The 22818-nt window shown below is 36.9% G+C and overlaps 1 pseudogene; it reads right to left on the bottom strand.

Moving 5' to 3' along the window:
- Nucleotides 1-22444: 22444 nt before the first annotated feature.
- Nucleotides 22445-22543, bottom strand: LOC130037194 (uncharacterized; annotated as a pseudogene).
- Nucleotides 22544-22818: the final 275 nt, after the last annotated feature.

Below are 22818 nucleotides of genomic sequence, written 5' to 3'. Positions count from 1 at the left end.
GACAAGTTCCATAAGCACTACACTATCTCCTGCAGCCCTGGGTATTAGATTTATGTCAGCATTCTGAGGTCCTCCCTTTTGTCAGAAAGCAGAGACTTGTGCAGGAGAAAGTGGAAGAGACCTTAGGGTTTAGCTAGGTTGACTGAGTAGAAGGTGATACCATTAAGATTGGAACAGAAAGTAAAAGTAAAACAAGAGAAACATCTAACAATAGCAAAGAGGGCTATAGTACTCAAAAAGTTTAGAAACAGGCACATTGGCAAGTAGTTTTAAAAAGCATCCAGGAGAGAATATAGTATTGTGAGTGAACGAATCTACTCTATGGATTCATCTCATCCTTGAAATGGAAAAGGACAATGTGTTACAGTTACAAATTTACAAATAAGATATATACCATCATATATTTCATCATATATTTCTGCTGTGTTCCTATGCTTTACCAAGTATTATTCTAATTTTTAAATTTACTTTAATCATTAAAAGAGTATTTCACTACATTAATCTTTTTAATGAAATGTTTCATTAAAAAAGTTTTTTAAAAAAATTATTTAAAATGATTTATTAAAATGTTATTTAAAAAAGAAACATGTGGGCCACATAGTTAGTGCTATATGTAGAGGGTTTGTATGCAGCGAATCTGAGTTCAATCCCCAGAATCCTGAGCCTTCCAGAAGTGATCTCTGCATACAGAGTCAAAAGTGAGCCCAGAACACATATGGGTGCGCTCCATTCGCCACAAAAAAGGAAGAAAAGAAAAACATATAACTGATTCTTGAGTAACATAAAGGTTAAGGGTGCTAATTCCTATATAACTTTTGAAAGTCCCCAAACTTAATAGTCTGCTATTGACCAAGAAGATGGTTTTTTAATAGTATTTACTTACATTGTCTAAGTAGTGATATGTGTGGTATGGAAATCTGTACATTTTGATACATTTTAAAAAATTAAAATGCATTTTCTAATGGACTTTATAATACATTTGTAGTTTATAGTAATAAGTGATAAATTATATTTCTTTTTTGGGGGGTATTTGGGCCATAGTATGTGGTGCTTGGGACTTCTGACTCTGTGCTCAAGGGTTATTCCTGGTGGAGCCAGCCATTAATTTGGGTTGACTGTGTGCATGGTAATTGCTTTAACCCCTATACTAAGTCTGGGGTCCAATCAAATAAATTATCTGCATATATTTTATACATTCATGGCATACTTTTTCTTAGATTTTTTGATATATCTAGGATATATTGATCATCTTTAGGAAAAGATATTACCTGATTTTTAAATATTTGTAATTTGTGGGGAAATTTTAATTTCTCATTTTAATTTGTGCTCTTTGTCTACTTGAAAATTTGTCTAGCTTGAAAATTTGTCTAGCTTGAAAATTGTTCTTGTGTGGTACTACATGGAAAATAGTATGCTAAGCGAAATGAGTCAGAAAGAGAGGGACAGACATAGAAAGGTTGCATTCATCTGGGTAACATAAAGTAACAAAATAAGAGACTAACACCCAAGAACAGCTGTGATAAATACCAGGTTGTTCACTCCATGGCTTAGAGGCCAGCTGCATTATCTAGGGGTAAAGGCAGCACAGATAGAGAAGGGAGCACCCAATAAAGGGTGCTGGGAAGATCTGCCCAGGAAGGGAGATGCCTGCTTAAAGTAGTCTATGAACGGAACATGATTGCCACCCAGTGTCTCTTCTGCAGACCACAGCAACCAAAAGGAGAGATAGAACAAAAGGGAGTGCCCTACCAAAGAGGCAGAGTGGGATGGGGATGGGGTTTGGGTAGGATACTGGGATTGTTTGGAGTGGAGAATGGGCACTGGTGGTGGGATGGGACCCAATCATTGTATAACTGAAACCCAAGCACAACAACTAGTAAGTCAACAGCTGTACCTCATGGTGGTTCACTAAAGAAGCAAAAAAAAAAAATTTAAAAAAAAGGAAATTGCTCTTGTGTTTACTAGTCATTTACACTTCTTTCAATACAGATTATATGATCATAGTTTGTGCTTATTTTTTCTATACAAGTTTACTAGCTAAATACTGATTTATTTCACAGCACTAATTTATTAAAAACATTCATTCTTTCCCTATCATATTAATTGCCAGAATTTGTTGGTTTTACTTGTTTTTTGATCAAGTAATTTGAATTTTAAACTTTTCTTTCAGATTGCAAAATTTTGACACAAATGAGCATATGTTTTTCTTTACCTTCTACAGTTTTAAACTGAGAACAACTGTTTGTTTTGTACAAATAAGATACCTGTGCATTTTCAATTTCTTCTCATTATATTTACATTTTAACATATCTCGATTCATCTACAACTTATCATAGTAAGTGTTGTCATATTGAAAGAAATCACCATTTTTTTTCAATCATAGCACTGTAGCACTATGCTCCCGCGATGCCTCAATTCGCTCAAGCAGGAACCAGTAACATCTTACAAGAAATTGTGAGACTTGTTGCCACTGGTTTTGGCCTATCGAATACGTCATGGCTAGCTTGCCAAGCTTTTGCTTTATGGACAAGATACTCTGGGTAGCTTGAAGGGCAGAGGAATTGGAATCAGGATTGGCCTCCTGTAAGGCAAATGCCCTACCCGCTGTGCTTTAAACGTTATATAAAATATACTAGTAATACCAAATGTTGTTTCTTTAACAGTGCAATATAAACGATTTTTTAGTAATTTTCTTGATTTATTAATGAAATATGTAAGCTCTTGAGTATAATGGGAGTATTTTTCTAACAGAAGAGTTTGACGAAGGTGAAACTGTTATAACTGTCTTATAGGATTCCATCTCCTTAGCCTGCTTCATTCTACATCTCTCTCTATCCAATCCGGTCTTCTTCTTGGGAATCTGACCTCCTGATTGCCTAGCCTCTACCTTTCAACTGCCTACTTTATGACATCATTCTCCCACCCATCCAACTACCAACTGGTAGAATCTTGGGGTTCCCATGCAGTTGTTTGTAAACAAATTTGAATCATCATGGCAAGTGACCAGTGACCAATCACCAATCACCAGTGACCAGTCATCTGTACTGGACACTTTTGGTCTTAAGCCGCTTCAGTGTTCAGACGTACTCTCGTACCGTCTCCTCTTCTCGTCTACCTTTCATCGGTATTTCCTCTTCTCTGACCATGGTAGGTAAGGAGTAATACATTTCAACGCTTTTCATTAGATATATCATCCATAAACTTAGCAGTAAAATAAAAAACAACATGTAGTAATGAAAGAAAGTATTCAAGTGGAATTTTATAAGCCTCATTTTAGCTTGACTTGGACATTTGCTGTGTGATTTTAGACATTGGCTTTCGTTCTCTCATATACAAAGTGCTTTTGCTCATTGATTACATTATATTTTAGAAATGTTTACAAGCTCAAATACACACATATATATATATATATGTATGAGTATTGATTCTCTGTGTTTCTTTTTCCTTTTAATAGTGAATTTTACATTATATCCATTGAAAAAATATAAATCAGAGACAGTATTTTTACAGAAACAGAAAATGTAGATGCTGTGGAAAACTGTTAATATATACTAGAATGTTTTCTCTGTAATGGTCTCTCCACTTGTATTTATACTTCAGTATTTTAAATATAGTGCCATTACACAGTAATAATCATTGATCTATGAGTTTTATATTTAAACCAGGTATTAAGAAAATATGGGGCATGGGGAAGGTGTGGAGTGCTGAGTGGTACAGAGGCAAGCCCTCAAAGGTAAGAAAGTTTGGGATCACTTTCTTCAAATATTGACCAATAGAATCCAAGACGATATGAGGGAGAATAAAATAGGAAAGAAAGAAAGAAAGAAAGAAAGAAAGAAAGAAAGAAAGAAAGAAAGGAAGAAAGAAGAAAGAAAGAAAGAAAGAAAGAAAGAAAGAAAGAAAGAAAGAAAGAAAGAAAGAAAGAATATAGACAGCGATTATCAAGGAAGGGGAAAACGTTTGGACAGAATGTTGAAGAGAACCAAAGATTTAAAATCAAAAAAGAAAGAATACATATTAAATATTCTGAGATAAATACACTGAGAACAAGTCAAAGCAATTTACTTCAAAAAATGCCAGGACTAGAAAGTATACTATGCCTTGAATAGGGTACCATAAGAAAAGCAGTTTTTCAGAAAGCCATCCTTGCTGGCTTTTTTCCTTATTATCTCTTAGAACACAGTACATGGTACTTGACAATTTGGCGTATAAACCTGCTTCAGAAGTGATGCTTCCCATAAATACCTAGTAGTGCTTATTTAAGGCGGTGGAAGAAAACGGAATCTTCAATGGTTTTATTACGTTCTGGTTTTTAAGTACATGTACTCGCTGCCATTTAAATTAAAAAAAAATGGTATATTTTAACTTGAATCAGGAGATTTGATTCATTTGTGTGGTAAGTAGGTTCCAGGTTAAAGGTGCTTGTCATATTTACAAATATTATTTCATGTGATTTTTTCTTCCTTACATGAGAATATTTTGATAATAGTCAACTTCTGTTTTTAGATCCTAAGAGGACATAGAAAAATCAAGTCTCACATGTCTAATTGCATATTTTTGTCATATTTGTGAATTCTGAGTTTTCCTACATTAAAGATATTTTATTGGATTTGGTGCTCATTTATTAAACATTGAGAAGAACGTTTTCCTGACTGAAAAAGATAATTCTAATCTAGGTGTTGAAATTAAATTTGTAATATTTTGTGATCACTTTTTAAATGAACTTTTGTGTTTCTTGTGTGATCAAGTGAAATCCTATGCTATGTTTAACAGGTATTGTTTGCTGGTTAATATTCAAAGGTATTGATGAAAATAATTTTTTTGTACTTTTGAAGTTTCTTTCTGTATTTTACTCATTTAAAACATTTCTTGTCTATGAAATACAATCACATTTATTCCTATTTTCTTTTTGTTATGCAGTTACTGGTAAATCTTTTCTGTTTGGTGGACTGGTAAAGTGTGCACTCAAAAATCACCTTCTATTCCATTTTTTGGCTAGGTTTTTTTCTAAAATAGAATAGACTCTTCATATTGTATATGTGGAACAATTTATTAATAACCTTATTGGACTGTTTTATTTGGTTTTGTTTGAGACCACATCCACTGTTATTCAGGGCTTACTCTTGGGTCTGCTCTCAATAACTTACTGTACTATGCTGCTTGCTAGCCCAGATTTCATTGATATCTATATACTTCTTTTTCAGTTCTGTGATACATATTTTTCATTATGTTTTCTTTATACTTCCTCCTATGTAAACCACAGGAAATGGAAAAATTATATTCATGTATGCATTATTATTCTTAGAGTTATTAATAACTACATTTTAGATAAACAACTTAAGACACAGAATTTAAATAAAGTTTTCCTTCCAAAAACATTTCTTGGGAAAAACTCAAGTAGTCATTTTTGGAGTGGATCAAAACTCAGCGTAACCTTCAATGCATCAACAAGATTAAGTCATAAGTGAACCGTAAGTAACAGATATTCATTGCACAAGTCAAATGGAAACCTGATGATTACAATGGTAATAGTTGTAAAGACCCCAAATGCCTATATTAAAGTAAGGTATCTTCCTAACCATTTCTGCAAAGTAGTGATCATGCAGAGTCTTGGAAAAAAGTCCACATGGTTAGGTTCTGTAACTTGGAAATTCATAAGGGACAGAGAGATAGTACTGGATAGGGAATGAGTCACTTGCCTTGTACACAGCCAATCTAGTTGAATCTCTGTCACTGCATACACTCTTCTGAATGTTATAAGGGGTCACTCCAGAGTGTAGAGCCAGAAAGAGCCCAAGATCACTGTCAGTTATTGGTCCAAACTAGACTCCTTACCACGCCCAACAAAAATGATTGGAAAACATGAAGTCGCTTTGTCATTTCTGGCCCTCAGGTTTCTTCTTGTCCAGAGAATGTTACCCATTCTCCTAGACCTCCTAGTTTGGAAAAGCTTGCCTTATAGGAAATAACATATTAGTCCATAGGAGAGCAAGCTTCAGGCATTGCTAGGGTAAGGAGAAACTATCTGTAAGCATGAAATCCAGTTATGGACAAGATCACCTGGTTCTTCTACAGTTCTGGGTTTATTTGGGAGCACGATATCAAATATACAAAGTGCCAAAAGATTCCAGGCTTTGAATCACCCCAAATTGTTGGAATTTTGGAAACTCAATTGATTGTTGGTACTAGAAGCATCTCAATGGCTTAAATTTGAAGTTAATATTGTTCCTCTCAGCATTGCAGGAGATTATTAGTCTCACAGAATTTTTTCCTCACCCTCTTGTTCCTTACAGAAAATTTTCAAAATCCATCTGTATTGGGAACTGCCCATACTCTGCAGCTTTCCCTTCCCGTGGTGAACGATGCAGCTTCCCTAACAGGAAGTGTCTGCAATTACTCCAGATTACTGCTCCAGCTGGTAGTTCTTCTTGGCTCCTGCCCTCAGCCTCTGGCACCTCTTTCCAAAAACTGATGGATAGTGCCTAACTTTACCAACATTTCAGCACAACAATGCTATCTGGAGTGTTTAACCAGAGTCATATATCCACCTCAGCTTCTTCCTATACTAGTGTTTTGGAATGGTATAATTCAGGAAGTGCTGAAATGAAGTCTTCTATGGGAGACTTTTCTGTGACTGTCCTTGACCAAGACACCGCTGTCTCTTCCATGTCTAAGGCAGCTCGCTATGAGAGAACCCTAGATACCAACAACACGGTGTCTGTGTACCCATCACTTTCTGCCAGTCTTGTTGAGAAAACACCATCTCAGTTTCCATATCAGAGTCAAAGTCTGTCACTTCTCCCCCAGGACCGAATCCAGGTGTATTACAATCATCAAGGCTCTCTGGGAACTCTCCTTTCTGGCCTGCAGTCCTATGACTCTATGTCATACACAGGACAAAACGGCTCTGCCCCCCAAGCTTACAGCAACTCATCTAGAGAAATGGTTATGGTTCTGAAGGAGGTCCAGCCGCCAAATAACCAAACACCAACCTCCTCCTCTGGAATCAACTTCTCTGTGTCTGCTCAACCCATCACAGAATCGAGTTATCAAGGTGAGTTAAACTGAGAGGAGGGAAATAAAATTCAAAAATTGGGGTCAATAAAGAGGAAAACTGTCCATAGACAGGTGGTATTTAAATACACTGAGATTTTTAAGTTTATGAAATGAAGTTAACTAAACTAAGTTCATGTTTACTCCCCTCACTCATTTTACAACATGTTATTTTCACACTCAACATAAGAGCTGCTAATGGAGATTGGAAGTTATGATAGCATAATGGATATCTAGGTTTCATATAATGAAACTTCAGGAGCTCACAAAGGAATGCCACATTTTTTCCCTAGTTATTTCATATATTTTTAAAATTTTTATTAGTTAAACATCATGAGGCATAGTTGTAGACTTACAAATTATTGTGCTTAGATTTCATTTATACAAAGATGTAGTACCTATCCCTCCACCAGTACCCATTCTCCACCACCAAGGATCCCACTATTCCTCCCAACACCCATCGCCCCAATCCCACCCAGCCTCTGTGGCAGGGAATGCCACATTTTACACTGGTCTAGTTCAGCAGTCCTCCAGAATTACCACACCAAAAGTAAAATACATGTCTTAAACTAGTATTTTCTTATTTTCTTAAGAAGTTTCAGAACTCTTATTGTAATGGGACCTCTTTAACTTTCCCTTCCATTAATGAACAGCAAGGTTCTGAATACACTTGTGGTTCAGAGATTCTGTCTCAAATCATGAAACCTACAAACTGTATTTTAGCGCAAATATCATGCTGAATTAGTGCTTCATTCATACTCTTATTCTATGATATTAACGTCCTTTTATTTTTCCATGAAAGTGAATAAATTGAGAGTAAAATACATTACAATGCTAAGCTCTGTATGGCACGTATTAGTTGAAAAGACTGTAATTTTTCTTTAAAAAAATCTTTTGTTTGTAGGAGGTTGAATCTGTGTCACAGTCCGAAGTGCTCAGGGATTAGTCCAGGGTCTGTGCTAGGGATCACTGCTGAAGATGCTTAGGAGATCATACGGGATACGAAAGATCAAACTGAGGTCAGCTGTGCGCAGAGCCAGTGCCTTACCAAATGGACTATCCCTCTGTCCAAAGTCTCTTATTTTTAAAGTTAGGTTACACAGAAACTCAAATACAAAGAAAACCAAAAAACAACAGCACCACATGACAAACAGTAAGAACTACAACATTTACCTCCAATCTTCAAGCACAGGGCCTTGTCCATTATCCGTAGAATACCCAGTAAAAATGCCTTGCCTGTTGCTGGTAGGTGCACAGTTGTTGTACCACTAGTTTTGTGGAGGGAATATCTCATTTCGCAGGCACTGATTTCTTCCTTCCTTCCTTTGTACTGAAGAATTTACTGGGGATGGAGACTTCCCTGGCATGGAAACCTTCAGGTCAGACATTTGGTCTGACACAAATTTCCAAATTGCCCACATGTTGCAGTAGCAGGATTCAAAGACCTGAGAGTAATCCACAACCTGAATTTGGGGAAGTTCCCATATTATCTCCAGACCAAAATAAACTGGGGCTGACCACAACTCCAACTCAGGAACAAAAGGTTAAGAATTTTGATCAGATGAAAACTGGGCTTTCAAAACCTCTGGATACCTACCGATCCCAGTAGACCTAAATCAATGAAAAGATCTGCAGGTAATGAACACCACTGACACCATGACTCTGAAGCAGGTGCAAGAAAATTCAAGTGTCACTAAGGGGACCTCCCATGCAAAATGGAAGAACAAAAAGGAGGCTTCTGAACCTCTTGAGGGAGAACCCAAGACCAAAATCCAGCCAAAGGTCCGAGAATGCTTGCTAGGGGGAGCGGGGATTGTTCCTAATGCTGCAGTCAGTGAGAGGTGTCCTGTGACCACGGCCAAGACTAACAGCAAACCTCACAAAGCTGCCTCCAGCAGGATCAGCAAGACAAAGAGCCATGGGCAGGAGAAGATAAAAAACACCATAGAAAACTCTAAGAAAGCTAAGGAGTATAAGCAGCCAGGGAACAAGGTAAAGGCAGAAGAAAAGCCCTCCAAACATTAGATGAAACACAAGAAAAGTCAACCTGAGCTTTGCCAAGAGGCCGTTAAAAAGCCCCGCCTCTACCTAGGCATACACATGCTGGATTCTGTCCAAATTTGGAATGGCTGAGGAAGGCAGATGAGTCTAAGATGACCAGAAGAGAAGTAAAATTCTCCGTGGAAGCTGTGTTTACGCCTCATGGCCACCTTTGGAAAATAATCAAACTTGAGACACATCACTAAAAGGTTTGGGGGGTCTATCCATAAATGAAGGTTGGGGGATGCGAACACATACACTGGGGAATAAACCTACCAGATGAGTGATCAACGCCCTCAGAGTCATTCAAGGATGACTCTATACAGGGCAAAGCCAAGAGAACAGTTGCAGCATGAAGCCTGAAGATAAGCTCCTGGGAGATGCAAAGATAAGTCACCATGTCCTCAGGCCCTCTGTTCAGCATCCCTAACTGCACCATTTCACTTATCCCAACAATATTCAGAGTTGCTGTTACGGTGACACTTCACTAGCGTGTTTCAACAATTAGGTCCATTGCCTCTGTAAGTCTTTGGATTTGTAAACTCCCCAAGGTAGCCAAGTCTGCTATGAGGAAATTTTGGTGGGGGGAGATCAAATTATATTAGCTTTTGGGGCTGTTCTTTGGTCTTCCATGGTCCCTGGTGTCTGTAGTTTTCCCTAAACATCGCTTTTAACTGCAGCTCACACAAGAACCAACTTTATAAATGGCGTTATGGCTGCATTGCGGTAGGTACCGTACAAAGACATGAGTCCTAGGTCACCACTCCCAAAGCAGTTAGTAACAGGTGACCTTGAGCCTGGAAGGTTGTGATGGAAAGAGATGGTCCTAGGAGAGTTAATGGGGTGATGGATGGATGGAAAGGAAACCGGTAAGGGTAGGGAAGTGGAAATCTGGTGATCATCATGGGATAGTTGGTGGATGTTTTTCAAATACGTTAAAATATTTTTTCTAAATGAAATTCAAGAGAAAAATACGAAAATAAGATAGGTTCTAAAGAACAGTTTACATATAAGACCCAGAGAGCTGAAAGGGCTGGCATTCCTTCTGGAGCTTTCAATCATACTATTTACTAAATATGTCATTTTCACATCACTTAGCTGTGGAGAGTAATAGTGAGAAACAGAATGCCACCGGAAAAGCAAACTGGATGACCACCTTTCATAAAAGGCAGGTGGAAGGTGTTCACATGGATCCCAAGTGCAAAGATATGTTAACAGGAACATATATTTAACTAATTCTGCTTGGTACCAGTAACTACTTTGTTGAAAATGGGGGGAAATGAACGCAGTTTCTGACTGACCTGAGACTAACCAGTTAATAGATTTTCCCAGGAAATGGTAGTTGACTGGCTGGGAACAGAAAAACGTGAAAAGTGTTTTGCTACCTTAATGTATGGCTGGAGGAAATTGATCCCAGTAATCTCTTAAAACTAACAAGCTTCAACTGTCTTGAAGGAATGTTATATTCACTGAGCAAAAAATGTTGGGAGAAAAGTCTGAACTGATGGGAAAAGAGACATTAAGTGCAAAAAGAAGGGCTTGAAATTTGGGTTCCTCTGAAAACAAAGCTTGAAAAAACAAGATCTGGTGGGAAGATGATTTACTGGGAATGAGATCTGAGGAGGAAAAGAGTGATATCAGGGATGTGAACAAGGGAAATCCAAGTTAAGGAAGACTTAGCTAGTTGACTACCCCATGGGCAACATGGTTCCAAGACTTCCAGAAATTACCAAGGAATTTACTTTAATTTTCTTTCTTTTATATGGTCAATTACAACATGTATTCTGTGCCTTCTTCAAATACAATTTGGAGTATTCATTTCTTTCTCAATATTCTGTTCATTGGTGTAACCATCTTAAATAACTGCTGGATAACAGAATTATTGATCAGACTTATTTTTTACTTTAATGTTTAGTTGAGATTACTGAAAACTAGGTCTAAAGTAAAGTGTGTCTTGATTGGTACAAATAGAGAAAGGAGGTTTAGGGATGGAATTAGAGATTATAGTGTACCACATTCAGTTCCTAATAAAACAAATAAAGGACAGTGTCCCAGATAGACTATTGAAAAAGATATTCTTCTCCATTTAACCTGTATATTCAGCATTTTCTATATTTAATTAAAAATGAAAGAATGATCCTATATTTGGTCTTTTAAAGACATTCCAGGTTGGTTAAGGAAACAAACACTGCCTATGAAATCATAACAACTTAATCATAAAAACCAGATTAAAACATAAATTTCCAAGAATGTCAGTGCTAAGAATTATTTCCCTGGATCTCACTAGTGTACATGATAGTCATATGAATACACCTGTGTGGATACATCGCTGGTATCTAATTTAGAGAATATATATATAGAGATTAGATCACATAGCTGAGTGTGATCCCAACTTTTCTAGTCACTGCCCTGCCCCCCTACACCCAAAGACTTGTACGAATCCTTATGTATCCATGACTTTTCCTCCTCCCCTCTCCCAGAGTTTTTTAAAATTTCTTTTCCAGTACTAATGTAATGCACTTTAGAAAATCTTGAGTTAACCTTAATTTTTGTCATTTAGCCTTTATATAGAGAACCAAGAAAATCTTATTAAAAGTGTATTTTTGTATTCTTTGAAAATGGTAATAAGAACATTATCATTGAGTCCCTGAATATATATTATATAAAGAATTTTGTTAGAAATTCCCTGTACAAATCAATACTCGAAGAAATAAATAACTTCTCTGAATGAGAATGAACTGGGACATTTCAAAGTATCAATCAGTGAATCAAAGATGAATCATAATATCCTATAACTAAAAATGATCTTGTTGTAATCTAGTCAATACCATTACATTTTTCCCTATACCAGCCGATAGCACTTTTAATTTTTTAAATTATTTTCGATTTATTTTTATTAGTGAAACACCATGAGGTATAGTTGTAGACTTACATACCTTTGTGCTTGGGTTTCAGTTATACAAGTATCAAGTACCCATCCCTCCACCAGTGCCCATTCTCCACCACCAAGGAACCCAGTGACCCTCCCACCCCCAATCTCCCCCACTCCGCCCCACCTCAGGGCATTCCCTTTTGCTTTTTCTTTGCTTTAGGGTGCTGTGGTTTGCAATGGAGGTCAATACCATTACATTTTCAAAGAAGAAAATAGGCCCCTAGATGTTCAAGACACTGCTAGTCTCCTGGGCTTCTTCCCAGCATGTATCCTGCTCCAAGCCCGCCCTTTGGAAATATGCTGGGAAGGAAAATGGATGTACCTTTCCTCACACTGACCTGAAAGACTCTTGATGATTCTCAGCCACATCAACTATTTCATTTATTGCCTGATATCACCTCCTGTCCTTTATTTTTTTTAAAAAAAAATTTGATTTGTTTCTGGATTATAAAGAAAAAAATCTAAATGCACTAATAAAACAAAAGAAAATCAAACCTTTACACTCTGACATCAGAATTGTCCTTACAATAGGGGAAGTAAATGACTGAAATTGGTAGGGGAGTGTTGTTAGTTGGTTGTGGACTTTAGCTGGATATTTGACAGTGCATGGAGTATGAATACACAATTGCTGAGATGAGGAAGTCTGTACTTGAAGCAAGTACAGTTTGTAAACTAGTCATCACAATTATATGTCCATATGAAATTTATCTACATATTCTTTGTGCCTCCCTTGCATTTATGTGTTATGCATGCCTTATCCTGGCCTCAGAAATGCATCTGAGGCCACTCGGAAAATTAGTTGCATGCCAAGTAGGGTGAGAGATGTACTAAATAATTGGAGGAGGAAGAAATATGTGTTGGAGCTCATGAGACGTGTAAGAGGAATATATAGATATGTATGTGTGTGTAAATGCACATATATACGTATAAATCTATATATGGGCTGGAGCGATAGCACAGTGGGTAAGACGTTTGCCTTGCACGCGGCCAACTTGGTTTCAATTCCTCTGCTCCTCTAATAGAGCCCGGCAAGCTACTGAGAGTATCCCTCCCGCATGGCAAAGCCTGGCAAGCTACATGTGATGTATTCGACATTCTAAGAACAGTAACAACAAGTCTCACCATAGAGACGTTTCTGGTGCCCGCACAAGCAAATCGGTGAACAATGGGAGGACAGTGCTACAGTGCTATGGTTAATTCAAACGGTGTTTATGCAAAATATGAAAGAAACAAATAAATATTCTATAAAGCTGATTACACCTATTAAATTAATATAACTTTAAATAGTGTTCAGAAATGAAGTTGAAGAATTTAAGGCTATAGAAAGATATTGACAATATATCAAGAAACACATGGATCTTTGAGGAGCAAGAACACGTAGCTCTTGTCCTATCTTAAGATCATTATTTTTTTGCTTTTATAGAATATGCTTACCCTGAGTTTTTAAAATAATTTCAGTTTTTTAGAAAGCATCATAATCAATTATATTATTTAAAAAATAAAAAAGTTGGGTTTGTAAGTGTATTCTGTATGATTGGAACCTGGGAAGTATTTTCCTATGTAAGCTACATTAAACATGATATTTATAACAGAAATACCATCTGCAGTAGTATTCACAATAGCCAGAAGAAACTATGTTATACCTACACAATTGAATGCTACACAGTTGGCAGGAAAATCACATCATGAAATTTTTTTATAAATGGATGTACACGGAAGAATATCATGCTCAATGAAATCAGTCAGAAGGAAAGGGGTATACTGATTGGACTACCCCTTTTTTGGATATAAAAAAACAGAATATGAGACTAATACCCAAGGATAGCAGAAACACAGGCCAGGAGAATTGGTCAATGGTTGGATGCTTGCCACAAGTGCTGAAGGCAGGCATGTGGAATAAAGAAGTGACTGCTATGACAATGATAGTTGGAAGTGATTACTCTGGGTGAGAACTGAGTGCTGAAAGTAGGTAAAGAAATAAACGTGAGAACCTCTCAGTATCTGTATTACAATCCATAATGCCCAAAGGATGAGAGAGAGAGATAAAGAGAGAGAAAGAGGTGCCTGCCTTAGTGTAGAGACAGCAGGCTGTCAGGTGGGGTTTGAGGTTGGGAGAGGGAGTGGTGGGAGAGAAACTGGGTAATTAGCAATGGAACTTTATACTAGTGGAGGTTGGGTGTTGAAATATCCTATGAATGAAACTGAATCATGAAAATATTTGTAATTTGTGTCTCCTGCAGATTCAATACAAAAACATGATATTTAGTTTCTACCACCATGAATAACCTATGAGTTTGCTGAAATTTATTTTCATCACCTTGGCTGGTCTCATTACATGGGTGCCTGTGTGGTAAATTTTTTTTTTAATTTTATGCGGACTTAAGAGACAAAACTAATGGGGTTGGGATTTATGGTGGAATGGGAGAAGAGCACAAAAATCCCTGTTGACCACAGCTCAGCAGGGTCAGCTAACTTGCGTGATGCCAGACCTCCTTCACTGATTTCCTCTTTTTATTGTGGAAAAATGAAAAGACTTTTCAGGCTGCCAGGGGGTTGTCCTCTCCAGTTTACACTATTTTCTTTTCGATCAGACCTTTTTAAAGATATTTGAAAAATTTGGAGCTTAATGATATGTTCTCATATATTTCCCCTACATTTTGTCAGTGGGAATAAATCCAGGAAGGCCAGCATGAAAAAGTTGAGGTGTATGCCTTAACCACCAATGCCAACACTAATGTAAGTATGGAACCCAAAGTACAATAGTTAAACTTCAAAATGTGTTTGTCAAGGAAATCGATGGGAATGCAGGGAGAAATGGGTCATTTTTTGGTGGAGGGATGCAGACACTGGTGGTGTGATTAGAATTGGAATATTGTATGACAAAACTCCATTACAAATGACTTTGAAAATCTAAATTGCCTAAATTTAAAAAAGAGAAGTCAACTTACGTCTATATTTCAAGAAAGCTTGTCTTAGCAAATTTTGGCAGGGAGACCATAGTTGGTAGAGAGATGGAGAAAGAAAGGGAGAGTTGACAGTTGGGAAGAGAAGCCTGGATATCAAGGAAGAGATGAAAGCTGATCTTAGAAGATTTGGAGCCATCAGAGTTTAGAGAGTTAAATGGTGAGACCATTGCAGTTTAGATAGTTAAATAGAGAGATTGGTTTCAGTCATCAGCAGTGTATACATAGAGAGAGTTCAAAGACCTCACAGATATTCAGGCTATATTAACTAACAAGGGGAGCGTTTTTTTTTTTCCTGAAGCACTGTGTAAGGATAATATATTGCCAGGAAGAATGATAAGAAGTTGGTTCTCTTTTTCACAGATTAATATATTAGAGATGAAAACTTTTGTACAAAGGAATCTATCATCTTGTCCTGTTGCTCTGTTTTCTTGTCATCATTCCATTCTCCCCCATGACTCTACCTAATCAGAGCTCTGAACATTTCTCAACAGTGTCACCACATAGCCTCAGAGCATGTGTTAACTGCAGGTAGCTCACAGCTCTCATGATTGCCCCCCATCCAAGCCAGAGCCATCCTTCTGAAAGCAAGGATATTTGCTGAAATCCCGTTCTTCCTTGAAGTGACAGTCATGATTTACCTCTTCTTAATCATTGTGTTTACAAATTTAGATGAATGTCCCTATACTAGTGACAGGGATTTTCCAAACTAAGAAAAGCATAAACATTTCCCTTTCCCCCAAGAAATTTGGGCCTGTTATTTTCTATCCACTGCTAATAATATGTGGTAATAAGGAAATAGAACTGTAGTAAAAACAAGTACATTGTCAATTTGGTGCCATGACTAGGCAGTCTGAGTATAAGTATATATTTCTAGAAAAAAAAGCAGAAGAAAAGAAGTTGGTTGCTATCAAAGAATGCCAAATCTCTGCCAAGAAATCCTTTGAAAATAAAAATTGTGACTATGGAATGAATATAATTGCCACTCAATGCCTCTTTTATAGACCACAACACCCAAAAGGAGAGAGAGAACAAAAGGGAATGCCCTGCCACAGAGGCAGGGTGGGATGGGGGTATAGGTGTGGAAGGGATACTGGAATGTATGGTGGTGGAAAATGGACACAGGGGGAGGGATGGGCATTTGATCATTGTATAATCGAAACCCAAGAACAAAAATTTGTAAATGTACAACTGTACCTCATGGTGTTTCAGTAATAAAAATTTAAAAAAATAATATAAAAATTGTTTTGTCTGCCAGAGATCAGCCGATGGGAACCTCTCTGAAGGCAAAAGATTAAATTGGTAGACTTTTATTTTTCTTTGAGTATATTAATTTAATTTTGGAGTCAATTTATATGACAGTTCATAATGACACAGAAATTTTCAGCACTTCTCTTATTTAAAATATAGTGATACACAATATCTCTATCTCACATTATTTTTATTTCTGATAGTTTGACACAAAATATACGTCAAAATCATAGATAAATGTAAGTTATTTAAATACTGTTTTGATTATTTAAAATTACAGTATAGAATTACTAGAATTTCATAAATTTTAGGATTATACATAATCATCGTGCATGTATCATATTACACTCACTACTGAAAGGCCTACTCTGTCATTCGCCATTGTTCAGTTTTTCCACTTTGATTACACCTTTCCATCTGGTAACTAAATAGTCTCATGGTTCTAAAGTTTGTTTTTATTGCTTTGAAAAGATCAAAATTATGCAATTTTCAACATTGGATGTAACTAGAGGATATCATGCATGTAAAGTTAGCCTTAAGGAAAGGAACAGATACAGAGAGATTTTTCTCATATGTGGTATGTAAAGACAAACAGCAAGGTAGCAACAAAGGTTCAAGGGCAATGTAAGGGGAGAACTGATCCATACAATTGAGACAGGGGATTGGGAGGGAGGGATTCTGCGGGTTTGGGGGAGAGGGAGGGTTTATTTTTTGAGAGAATGAGGAGTGTCATGATGGAATTATGTGTATGAGAAACCATTATTAATTGAATTATAAATCATAGAATATAAATATTGTTTTAGACGTTTGTCTGTCTCATTTTATACTTTTAGTTTGTTTTCTCCATATGCCACATATGCATGAACTTGTATGATGCCTATCTTTCTTTGCCTGGTTTATGTCACTAAACATAATATCCTCATGTGATCCAATTTTATACAGATATTAAGAAGATTTCACTTCATACAACTGAGTAGTGTTCCATTGATTTACCCCTTTCATTTTCAAAATTTGTGGTTTAAAAGATACAAATATTGGTTTTAACAGTGCTCTGGTGTTTTAATATTTTCAGTTTAGTGAAGCAAAATAGATTTTACTGAAAAACACTTAGAAACTTGTTAAACCTTTGTAGGGTGGAATGCAATATATGTTCAAGAGAGAACACTCGTTTAACAAAGCTCGCAAAGAGAGACATAGAGAAAGGATGCACGGTGTTTCTTCAAGGAAGAACACATGCTTGAGGACCAAGCTGACTCTGGTAGTTTAGGCATGAGAACTTGGAGTGGTATGAACTTAACTTGTGCACTTTAGGGGAGAACCTGAGTGAAACTATTAGAAGTACGTTCAGGAGCATCATAAACTGGAGTCTGCACTTGGAGTGCGGAGGGTAGAGAGTTCTTTGGGGAGATCCGGACTATGGAGAACAGTGATATTATAACATTAATAATAGTATCTTACGGTGGGATTCCAAAAAAATCTGTAACAGTGTCGTCAGAAATGATAACATTCTTAGGTATTTGGATTTCCTGTGGTAACAACGGGAAAGCTGAGTTTATGCTCTGGATGCCTCCGCCTGAAACAAGGTCAACAAATCATGAATGAAAAATTACAAGTTAGATGGATCAAGGATTCTGATCCCAGTGGAAGGCTAGCTTTCGGGTGGACAATTTCTACTGATGGCCTGATGTAGATTCTGATCCTGGGATACATAACAGAAAGGAGGTAGTGACAGGTATCCTCAGAAGTGAAGCCTCTGAAACAGAATTCGTTCATGCCAACTAATAGTTTATCAATATTTGCTCATGGCTGCTACCATTATAACATGCCATTCAATGGTTTTGTGGTTTCAATTTACTGTGTCAAGGTAAATTTCAAGTTTCTAAATGGAAGGTAAAAAATCTGAGGCCCTCAAGATGATGAATTATGGGGAGGCGGGTGGAGCTGGAGCTATAGTACAGCAGGTAGGGCATTTGCCTTGCACACGGCCTACCCATGTGAGATTCCCAGCATCCTGTATGGTCCCCCCAAGCACCGTGAGGAGTAATTCCTGACTGCAGAGCCAGGAGTAACCCCTGTGCTTCGCCAGGTGTGACCCATAAATGCAAAAAAAAAAAAAGATGATGCCTTACCTTTAGATACTTTGAAGTCAAGTAGAAACATTCAGAAAGCTCCCCAGAAAAGAGTTCTACTGGGTCGAAAACATCATCACCTTTAGCGTGAGAGCATACAGAAAATAAGGTTTCCATTTTATGCCAAGTTAAAGCAAGCCAGACATGATCTTGGAATTTTTTTCCAAGGGAAACATGGCTATAGGAAGGATAAGGTGACAACTGAGTCTTAGAGGTCAAATATAGAAGAGAAGCGAGGGTCAAAAAGTATGAGGTACATTGGCGACCAAGAATGTTTAGAAAATAATTTTTTAAAAAAGAAAATGCAATGAGACATCAATTAAGAACTTTTTAAATGTTTAAGAACAAGGATATAACTCAGGGTAGAGCATTTGCCTTCCTTTGTATGATGATCTTGGATAGATCCTTAGCATTGCAAACAGCATTATTTTTTAATTTTTAATTTCTTTCTTACTTGCTTCCTTGCTTGCTTCTTTATTTTATGGGTCGCACCTGCTATGTATAGGGGTATTTTTAATTTTTATAAAAACTCATAATTTTACCTTTTTAATCTGTTGTTTAAAAGGAAATCTAAAATATTTTAGAGTAAATTTATGTGAAGAAGAATAAAATTCACGGGAACTATTTAGTGTTCTTAATGATACAGCAGTCAGAATTTTGAGGTTAATTGTATGGGTATTGCATAAATAATTTTTCCCCATTATGTGGGCTCTCTTTTTATCATGGTCACCATTTTTTCTGAGTTGCAGAAACTTCTAAGTTTAATGTAGTCTCATTTGTTTATCTTCACTTTCTCTTCCTTGGTCAGTGGTGTTTCATTCTAGAAGTTTCCCTTATCTTTAATATCATGGAGGGATCTTCCCACATTTTTCTCCATATATCTTAAGAATTCAGGTATCATATTGATGTCTTTAATACATTTGATCTGACTTTGTGCCTGGCACTATAAAGAGGTCTGAGTTCATTTTTTTTTGCAGGTTGCTGTCCAGTTTTCCCAGCACCAGTTGCTGAAGAGACTTCCTAGCTCAATTTCATATTTCTTGAGCCTTTATGAAGGTAAGGTAAAGGTAAAGGCCCTCCCATTGTTCGTCGATTTGCTCGAGCGGGCTCAGTAACGTCTCCATTGGAGACTTTGTTGTTACTGTATTTGGCATATGGAATACATCATGGGGAGCTTGCCAGACTGTGCCATGCAGACGAAATACTCTTGGTAGCTTGCCAGGCTCTCCGAGAGGGGCAGCGGAATCGAACTCGGGTCGGCCATGTTGGCTGCAATTTGCTTGAGCGGGCCCAATAACGTCTCTATCATGAGACTTGTTGTTACTGTGTTTGGTATATCGAATACATCTAATGGGCTGGAGCTATAGCACAGCGGGTAGGTCGCTTGCCTTGCAGCCAACATGTCCGATGCGAGTTCGATTCCTCCGCCCCTCTCGGAGAGCCGGGCAAGCTACCGAGATTATCTAGCCCTCACGGCAGAGCCTGGCAAGCTACCTGTGATGGATTTGAGCCTTTATGAAAGATTAGGTAATAATAATCTGAGGGCCAGCGTCAGAATATTTAACTATATTCCATTGATCTGAGGCCTGTCTTTATCTGAATATCATGGTATTTAGATTACTACAACTTTGTAGTTGGGTTTGAAGTTGGGGAAGGTGTTCCCTTCTTCTTTTTACCAAAGATTGCTTTAGCTCTTCATGGGAGTTTATTGTTGTGTATGAGTTTCAAGAGTGTTTAATCTATTTCTTTGAAAAATGTTATGGTATCCTTATAGAATGTGCATTAAATCTGTATAGAGCTTTTGGGTGTATTGCCATTTTGACAGCGTTAAACCTCTCAATCCATGAGCATGGGATGTGATTCTATTTCCTCATATACTCTCTTATTTCGTGAAGTAGTGTTTTGTAGGGTTTTTTTTTTTTTTTGTATAGTGCCTTAACCTTTTTAGTTGATTCTAATATACTCGATTTTCTGAGGAATTATTGTGAATGGGATTGTTTTTTCTCTATCTCTTTTTTCTCTTTCATTATTAATATATGGGAAATCCATGGAGTACCAGATATTGATTTTGTAATATGCTACTTTACTAAACAAATCTATCGTTCCCAGGAGCTTTTTTTGTAGATTCTTTGGGATTTTCTAAGTATAGTATCATGTCATCTCCAAATAGTAAAAGCTTGAGTTCTTCCTGTTTTATCTGGATGCCCTTGATATCTTTTTTTTTTTTTTACCGAAATCATATGGCAAATACTTCAAGTCCAATGTTGAATAGGAGTGGTGAGAGTGGGTAACTTGTTTTATACCTGATAGTATTTTGGGATTCTAGTTCATTGATTTCTGCTCCAAGCCTTTAGTTTATCCCCGTTGATAATAATGCTTGCTGTGGGTTTGTGGTAATTTGCTTTGACTATATTGAGGAAAGTACTTTCAACTCCCATTTTGTTGAGAGTTTTTCATCATGAATAGGTGCTGGATCTCATCAAATGCTTTATCTACATATATTGATATGATCATATGACTATCTTTATTTTATTGAGATGGTGTATTCTGTTGATTGACTAGAGAATGTTAAGCCATCCTTGCATCCCCAAGCTAAACCTACTTGGTCATAGTGTGTGAGATTTTGTTGAGTTTCTGGATTCTCTTTGCTGGTATTTTCTTGAGAATCTTTGTATCTGTATTCATCAAGGAAATAGGTCTGTAATTTTCTTTTTTTGTGGTGTGTCTGTCTGATTTGAGTACTAGGGTGATCTTTGCCTCATAGAAACTATTTGAGAGTATTTATGATTCTTCAATTTCCTGGAAAATCTTGAAAAAATGTTGGCAGCATTTCCTCTTTAAAGGTTTGAAATATTTCATCTGGGCCAGGGAATCTGTTTGGGGGAATACTTTTGACCATCATTTCAATTTCCTTGGTAGTGATAGGTTCAAGTATTCCAAATCTTCATAGTTCAGCGTTGGGAGGTAATCGGAATCCAAAAATTTATCAATTTATTCAAGATTCTCTAATTTCCTGCTGCAAAGATTCTCAATATAATCTCTGATGATCCTGTGGATTTCTGTAGTTTCTATTAGGATATGCCTCTTTGCATTTCTGATTCGATTTATTAGAATTCTTTCTCTTTGTTAATTTGAGAGGCTTCTCGTGGTTTATTGATCTTATTTATTTTCTCAAAGAACCAGCTTTTGCTCTTATTGGTCTTTTGGATTGTATTTTGGGATTCTAGCTCATTGATGTCTGGTACAAGTTTTATTATTTCCTTCTTCCATCCTAGTTTGCACTACTTTTGTTGGTCATTTTCCAAAATCTTGAGCTCTAATTTATTCATGTAGGCCCTTTCTTTCTTCCTGATGAATTCTGGCAGAGCTATACTCTTTCCTCTTAACACTGCTTTTGCTGTGTCCCACAATTTCTGGTAGTTCGTGTCCTCATTATCATTTGTTTCTGGAAACTTTTTATTTCCTCTTTGATTTCTTCTCTAAGCCAAAAGTTGTACATTACTTCCCTTAAAGAAAATATTTTCTTGCTGAGCTTTAGTCTGTTTGATCTATTGAGAAGTGAAAAAGTAGTGTTGAAATCTCCAACTAGTATTGTGTTGCTCTCAATGTTTTTCTTTAAGTCTATTAGAAGTTATTTTTAAGTATTTTGCTGGTCTGTCATTAGGAGCATCTACAGTGAGGAGGGTGAGTTCTTTCTGATGTACAGATCCCATGATCATGAAGAAATGACCTTCACTGTCTCTTATAACCTATAGCCTGAAGTCCATGTGGTCTGGTACTAGTATGGCCACTCCAGCTTTGTGGAGGTGTTCTTTTCTTTCTTGAAGAATTGTTTTCCAGCGTTTATCTTTGAGCCCATGGTTACTTTGATTGTTCAGAAGTGTTTCTTCAGGCAGCAGAAAGTTGGGTTCAGTTTTCTAATTCATCTTCCCATTCTGTGCCTCTGAATTGACACATTTAGTCCATTGACATTGAGGAGATTGTTGTGATGGGGATTTGTGGTATCTTTATGTAGAATTTTTGTACTTGTGGGGATTGTCTTAGCTTAAAGTCGCCCTGTTAATTCTTCTTGCAACAAAAATATGGAACACTTTACAAGTTTGCATGTCATCTCTGTGCAAGGACCATGCTAATCTATGTATCATTTCAATTTTAGTATATATGTTACAAAACATACTAGGAGTTGATTTTTCCATATTTTTCTCTTCTGATTACTTTGAGTGCTGTCCTTACTCACTCCTATGGCAGACAGTGATTCCTAATCAAGGAATGTATTTCAAAGCAGCTTAAATAGATAGATTTAGAACTTTAATGTCCCAGCAAGAAAAATATGGTTTTTACCATATTATCTTTTACCATACCCAAGACATCAGTTTTACAAAATAATTCTTTTGGAAGATGGTATATGAGTCTCGTTTAATTCCCTTCCCTGAAACCTTCATTAAGACCA

This window comes from Sorex fumeus, unplaced genomic scaffold (assembly GCF_029834395.1).
Source record: "Sorex fumeus unplaced genomic scaffold, SorFum_2.1 ptg000070l, whole genome shotgun sequence".
Lineage (NCBI taxonomy): Eukaryota > Metazoa > Chordata > Mammalia > Eulipotyphla > Soricidae > Sorex > Sorex fumeus.
The sequence above is the reverse complement of the archived record's forward strand: the minus strand, read 5'-3'. Positions and strand labels throughout refer to the sequence as shown.